The 6,661-nt window shown below is 52.8% G+C and overlaps 1 long non-coding RNA gene across 1 annotated transcript; it reads right to left on the bottom strand.

Annotated features, from left to right (window-relative positions):
- Positions 1-716: 716 nt before the first annotated feature.
- On the bottom strand, positions 717-1,269 carry LOC123099294 (uncharacterized). Its single transcript, XR_006448140.1, has 3 exons — positions 1,178-1,269; positions 883-1,086; positions 717-789 (listed from the first exon to the last, which is right to left on the bottom strand). It is a non-coding gene; the product is annotated as an uncharacterized lncRNA (long non-coding RNA).
- Between the last annotated feature and the right edge of the window lie 5,392 nt (positions 1,270-6,661).

Genomic DNA, 6,661 nt, shown 5'->3' with positions numbered 1-6,661 from the left:
GGAGGTGCCGTCCGTTCGGTACTCGGTCATCGGTGATTTGGATCACGACGAGTACGACTCCATCAACCCCGTTCACTTGAACGCTTCCGCTCGCGATCTACAAGGGTATGTAGATGCACTCCTCTCTCTCGTTGCTAGATAACTCCATAGATTGATCTTGGTGATGCGTAGAAAATTTTAAAATTCTGCTACGATCCCCAACATGCTCATGGGCGTGCTCGTGCGCTGGCTCAGGGTCGGGTCGATCCGACGGAGCTGTGTGTAGGAGATAGTAGGAGTGATCATAGCATCGAGAACCGCCTCCCGACCGTGCTCCTTCGGCCCCATGCCCGCCACCACCCTTTCGTCCAGATCCGCCGCAATGGGGTCAGGTGTGTCAGGATGTAACACTAGATACCCATCGGAGTAGGCCTTCTTCCTATGCGCGGTCTTCTTGCCGTAGTACTTGGGCTCGCCAGGCTTGGGGTCCTTCCGCGTATGGGCGATCTCCCACGCCTGCATGTGTGAGAGCGGCCGCTTCAGTTTCTCCTCCTGCACCACCAAACAGAGGTTAGTCATACATAAGAAAGTAATGGTAAATAGAAGAAGAAGAATGTTTAATGGGGTTAGTCATACATTAACTGCCTTGTGGAGATAGTGGTTTCGGTTTCCCTGAGCATGTACTCCCTCCTTCCCTCGGTTAGCCTTATTTTTGACTCTCATAGCCGCCCAGGCTCCAGCCTCATCACACCAAAGATCCACCAATGCCGCCCAGGACTCGTCTTTTCCATAACACCAATTTGGTAACACCTACATAATGAAAGCATAATGGCATGTCAAACACGAAACGGTGAAATGTACCACAAGGTAATGAAAGCATAATGAAAAATCTTTTATACTTACCTTCAAGAACTCGTCCCTCTCCAAGGTAATGCCCATCCTCCGCGCGTCTTCCTTGGTCATCTTCACACCAAGATAGTCGTGATGGTATGTCGAGATGGCCACATAGCGCACCTCGTACTGCATCTGGCGGGCCTTCTTCTTGCATTGGCGCAACACGATCTAGTCCGCTCTGGCCCTGTGCTCCGGGAGAACTCGATAGAATTTCTACAATCATGCACGAAACAAGAATGGAAGAAGCCATGAGTTAAAACATTCATGAAACTAAAATGGACTTGTGCTTCTGAAGAGAACTCACCCAGAAAGTGGTGATCACGGCCTTGGCATGGGTCCCATGGTCTGCGTGGAGGGCCGCTTCCCAGTGCTCCCAACTCGTGGCCAAGACCCGATGGTTTGGGTGCCTGACTGGATCCGGACAGTACAACCCCGGCCAGTGTAAATTCAGCAAGACGGTGATGAGGACGTTGGGAATAACGACCCCTTTAGAATATATCCAGTTGCTGCAAAAGAATGAACTATTAGCATGTGACAAGCAAAATAAATAACAACCAGAATGAGCATGTGACAAGCAAAATAATGAAATTATTATAAAGTGGCACTTACTCTTTCCCCGTGGGCTCAATGAGCCACTTCTGCTCCTCAGTAGCAGGAACCTGCTTTGGTAGCTTTGCGTTACCACGCAGCCACCCCTTGTTGTCAACCCCCTCCCCGCCACCACCATCATCCCCGCCACCACCCTCCTCCTCGCATGCCTCCCCCTCCCCAACCTCCTCCTCATCCTCCTCCTCGTCCTCCTCCTCCACCTCCTCCTCGGCCCCATCCCGAACCTCCTCCTCCTCATCTGGCTCATCCTCCTCCTCCTCCTCACCAGAGGAGGGTACCTCACTAGAGGAGGGTACCTCACTAGAGGATGGCCTCGAAGACAACACCCCTAAGTCGGTGAGGGTGCGCTCTTTCTGGCCGCGTGTGACGCCCCCGATTTGACCGTACACTAATCATGCACGCAAATGTGTACGACCAAGATCAGGGACTCACGGGAAGATATCACAACACAACTCTAAAACATAAATAAGTCATACAAGCATCATAATACAAGCCAGGGGCCTCGAGGGCTCGAATACAAGTGCTCGATCATAGACGAGTCAGCGGAAGCAACAATATCTGAGTACAGACATAAGTTAAACAAGTTTTGCCTTAAGAAGGCTAGCACAAAAGTAGCAACAATCGAAAAGGCAAGGCCTCCTGCCTGGGACCTCCTAACTACTCCTGGTCGTCGTCAGCGGCCTGCACGTAGTAGTAGGCACCTCCAGTGCCATGGGAGTCGTCGTCGACGGTGGCGTCTGGCTCCTGGACTCCAACATCTGGTTGCGACAACCAGATAGAAAGGAAAGGGGGAAAAAGAGGGAGAGAAGCAACCGTGAGTACTCATCCAAAGTACTCGCAAGCAAGGAGCTACACTACATATGCATGGGTATATGAGTAAAGAGGCATATCAGTGGACTGAACTGCAGAATGCCGGAATAAGAGGGGGGATAGCTAGTCCTGTCGAAGACTAAGCTTCTGGACATCTCCATCTTGCAGCATGTAGAAGAGAGTAGATTGAAGTCCTCCAAGTAGCATCGCATAGCATAATCCTACCCGGCGGTCCCCTCCTCGTCACCCTGTTAGAGAGCGATCACCGGGTTGTATCTGGCACTTGGAAGGGTGTATTTTAATCAGTATCCAGTTCTAGTTGTCATAAGCTCAAGGTACAACTCCGGGTCGTCCTTTTACCGAGGGACATGGCTATTCGAATAGATAAACTTCCCTGCAGGGGTGCACCACATAACCCAACACGCTCGATCCCAATTGGCCGGACACACTTTTCTGGGTCATGCCCGGCCTCGTAAGATCAACACGTCGCAGCCCCACCTAGGCTCAACAGAGAGGTCAGCACGCCGGTCTAAACCTATGCGCGCAGGGGTCTGGGCCCATCGCCCTATGCACACCTGCACGTTGCGAACGCGGCCGCGAGCAGACCTAGCAACCCACACGATCACGGCGGTTACGTCAAAGCGGTCCAACACGGCGCGCGCCACTCAGTCGCTGACGTCAAAAGAGCTTCGGCTGATACCAAGACGTCGGGATACCCATAACTACTCCCACGTAGATGGTTAGTGCGTATAGACCAAATGGCCAGACTCAGATCAAATACCAAGATCTCGTTAAGCGTGTTAAGTATCCGCGAACGCCGACCAGGGCCAGGCCCACCTCTTACCTAGGCGGTCTCAACCTACCCTGTCGCTCCGCCACAAAGATCCACTTGCGGGTACTCCTACGAGCCGACCCGACTTTAGTCATCACATGTGTCATGTATATAGTATATAAGTATATGCCCGTGATCACCGCCCAGGTGATCACGGCCCGATAGTATAGCACAGCAGACGGACAAGAATGTAGGGCCACTGATGGAAATCTAGCATCCTATACTAAGCATGTAGGATTGCAGGTAAAAGTAGTAACAATAGTAGCAAGGATAGGCTATGCATCAGAGTAGGATATCGAAAAGCAGTAACATGCTACACTACTCTAATGCAAGCAGTAGAGAGTAGAGTAGGCGATATCTGGTGATCAAGGGGGGGGGGCTTGCCTGATTGCTCTGTCAAGTAGGAGGGGTCGTCGACTCCGTAGTCAAACTGGGCAGCAGCAGTGTCGGTCTCGTAGTCTACCGGAGAGAAGAGGGGGAAGAAACAGTAAATACAATGCAAACATAAGCATGACGATGCGTGACATGACAGTGAGCGGTGCTAGGGGTGTCCTAACGCGACAGTAGGTGGTACCGGTGAAGGGGGGGAACACCCGGGAGGTATTCCCGATGTTTCACGTTTTCGGACAGACGGACCGGAGGGGGAAAGTTGCTAGTTCGATAGGTTAGGGAGGTGGGGTGGACGAACGGACTGCGTATTCGGATTCGTCTCGTCGTTCTGAGCAACTTTCATATAGAAAACATTTTCATCCGAGTTACGGTTTAAAAGATATGAATTTTCAAAGTTTATTTGAATTTCTGGAATTATTTATATTCAGAAAAATGAATTATGACGTCGGCATGAGGCAATGCTGACGTCAGCAAGTCAACAGGTCGGCTGACCAGTCAAACCAGACAGGTGGGTCCAGTGGGACCCACATGTCAGCCTCTGTTAGTCTAATACTTAATTAAACTAATCTAACAGTATGATTAGAGGGATGGGCCCCACATGTCAGTGAGTGTTTAGCTAAACTAATTATTTTTATTTATAAAACATTTTCCTTTTCTTTTCCTTTTTTTAATTCTTGCGGCGGGCCCGCATGTCAGTGACTGGGCCTGCCCAGTCAGCAGTTGACTGGGTCAACCCAGTCAACTGGGCCCGTGGGGGGCCACTGGCAGTGACCCAGGGGGTGGCCCCAGGTGTGCCACGTCGGTGGCCGGCGCCGGAGCAACGCCGGCGACCGAAAACACGGCGGAGGCGCTCGGGACCTCGCCGGAATCCACGTACAGGGCACCGTTCAGGGAGTTTTCGGTCGCGTTCGAAAGCTACGGCTGCGCCGCGTCCAACGGTGGTGGTTGTGGCGGCAGGGGTGACCGGAATCGAGCGCCGCGAGCTCGTCGGCGGACGACCGGAGTCGGACGCCAGAGGAAAGGGCGACGCAGCATGCTAGCGAGCGAACGGAGAGGCTAGGTGGGTCGTGCGTTAGGAGGCGAAGGCAACGGGCGCTGGCCCGTGGCCATTTGGTCACCGGAGGCACGCCGGCGACGAGCGCAGGCGGCAGCGCGTTCGGGCGCTCATGGGGGAGCCGCTACGGAGCGCGAGCGAGCTAGCGGAGAGGGGGAGGAGGTAGAGGAGCTCACCGCGCGGCGCAAGAAAGGCCCGTGGGTGGCTTAGTAGCAGCAGGTCGTCGCCGGGGAAGAAGGGGGTCGCCGGCGTCCGAGGTTGAAGGCGAGCTCGGGGAGGCGGTTGCAGTGGCTCTGAGCTTCGACGGAGAGGCGGAGGGGGTGTAGTCGAGGGCGGCGACGTCGTACGACACGGCGAGGAGGCGAGTGGGGCACGGTGGCCACGTGAACAAGGTGAACGGCGGCGAGCGCGTCGGGCGTGGGGAAAAGGGGAGCGGCGCGGACCCGGGGGAGAGGCGCAGAGGCCGAGGGAGCGAGCGGGGTGAGTGGGAGAGAGGCCCGAGGGAGCGGGGCCGCTGGCGCCCTTATCCTCTCGCGGGGTTCACCGCCGGCGAGGGGGTTCGGCGGCGACGCTCCCCTGTTCCGACCCGGTCGGGGGAACAGGAAGGGGACGCGGGGCGGGGAGGTGGGCTGGGCCGGGGCGCGGCTGCGGGTGGCCGCCCAGCTTGGGCCGCGGTTCGAGTGGGGGGGAGCGGGCCTTTTTCCTTTTGCTTTCTTTTTCTGTTTTGTTTTCTGTTTTCTCTTTTTTGTTTATTTCCTTTTCTGTTTTATTTCATTTAAAAGTATTTAGACATTTTATAAAAATGTGTTTTCTCCACCATAATTACCAGTGTATTATTTAGAACCCACTGAACATTTCTGTTTGAATTTTTGAAAACTTTTATTTTCCACTTTAATTATATTTGAAGTTTGAACTAGGAGTTTGACAAGGGTGTGGTTCAAATGTGATCAAGCCCTGTTTAGCACATGATTAGCTTAATCACAGGGGGTTACTGTAGCATGATTCCCAGGGTGTTACAAATCTCCTCCACTACAAGAAATCTCGTCCCGAGATTTAGGAGGTAGAAGGAAACAGCGCGGGGTATTCTTCGCGCAGACGATCCTCTCGTTCCCAAGTGGCCTCATCTTCAGAATGGTGCGACCACTGGACTTTGAGAAACTTGATCGCCTTCTGACGTGTGCGGCGTTCAGCTTGGTCGAGAATGCGGACCGGATGCTCTTTATAGGAGAGGTCTTGCTGCAATTCGAGCACTTCGTGATCCACCGCTCGGATTGGATCCTTGAAGCAACGGCGGAGCTGTGACACATGGAACACATCGTGAACCTGAGAAAGGTTCGGCGGTAGTTCCAGTTGGTATGCCACTTTTCCACGCCTTTCGAGAATAGTGAATGGGCCAATATAGCGAGGAGCTAGTTTGCCCTTGATCCCGAAGCGGTGAGCACCCTTCATAGGTGTGACTCGAAGATAAGCCTTTTCGCCAGGTTGATAGACCATGTCTTTATGATGACGGTCATACTGACTCTTCTGACGTGACTGAGCAGTCTTGAGATTCTCGCGAATAATGCGGACTTGTTCTTCGGCATCTTGGATAATATCCGGACCGAAGAGTGGACGTTCCCCAGTTTCTGACCAGTTCAGAGGGGTTCGGCACTTTCGTCCATATAACACTTCGAAGGGGGCCATCTTCAGACTAGCTTGATAGCTATTATTATAAGAGAACTCAGCATACGGGAGAGATTCCTCCCATTTCTTGCCGAAGGAAATAACGCAAGCTCGAAGCATGTCTTCGCGAACTTGGTTGACGCGTTCAACTTGTCCTTGCGATTGAGGATGAAACGCAGTACTGAATGACAGATGAGTTCCCATTGCTTCTTGGAAACTTGCCCAGAATCTTGAAGTGAATAAGCTGCCACGGTCTGAGCTGATAACCAATGGAATACCGTGGAGTGAAACAATCCTGGACATATAGAGCGTTGCCAACTGGCTAGCAGTGATCGTTTCTTTGACCGCCAGAAAATGTGCAACTTTGGAAAGCCGGTCAATGACGACAAGAATAGCATCATTACCTTTCTGCGATTTGGGAAATCCAGTGA

The sequence above is a fragment of the Triticum aestivum genome, chromosome 4D (genome assembly GCF_018294505.1).
Source record: "Triticum aestivum cultivar Chinese Spring chromosome 4D, IWGSC CS RefSeq v2.1, whole genome shotgun sequence".
Classification (NCBI taxonomy): domain Eukaryota; kingdom Viridiplantae; phylum Streptophyta; class Magnoliopsida; order Poales; family Poaceae; genus Triticum; species Triticum aestivum.
The sequence above is the reverse complement of the archived record's forward strand: the minus strand, read 5'-3'. Positions and strand labels throughout refer to the sequence as shown.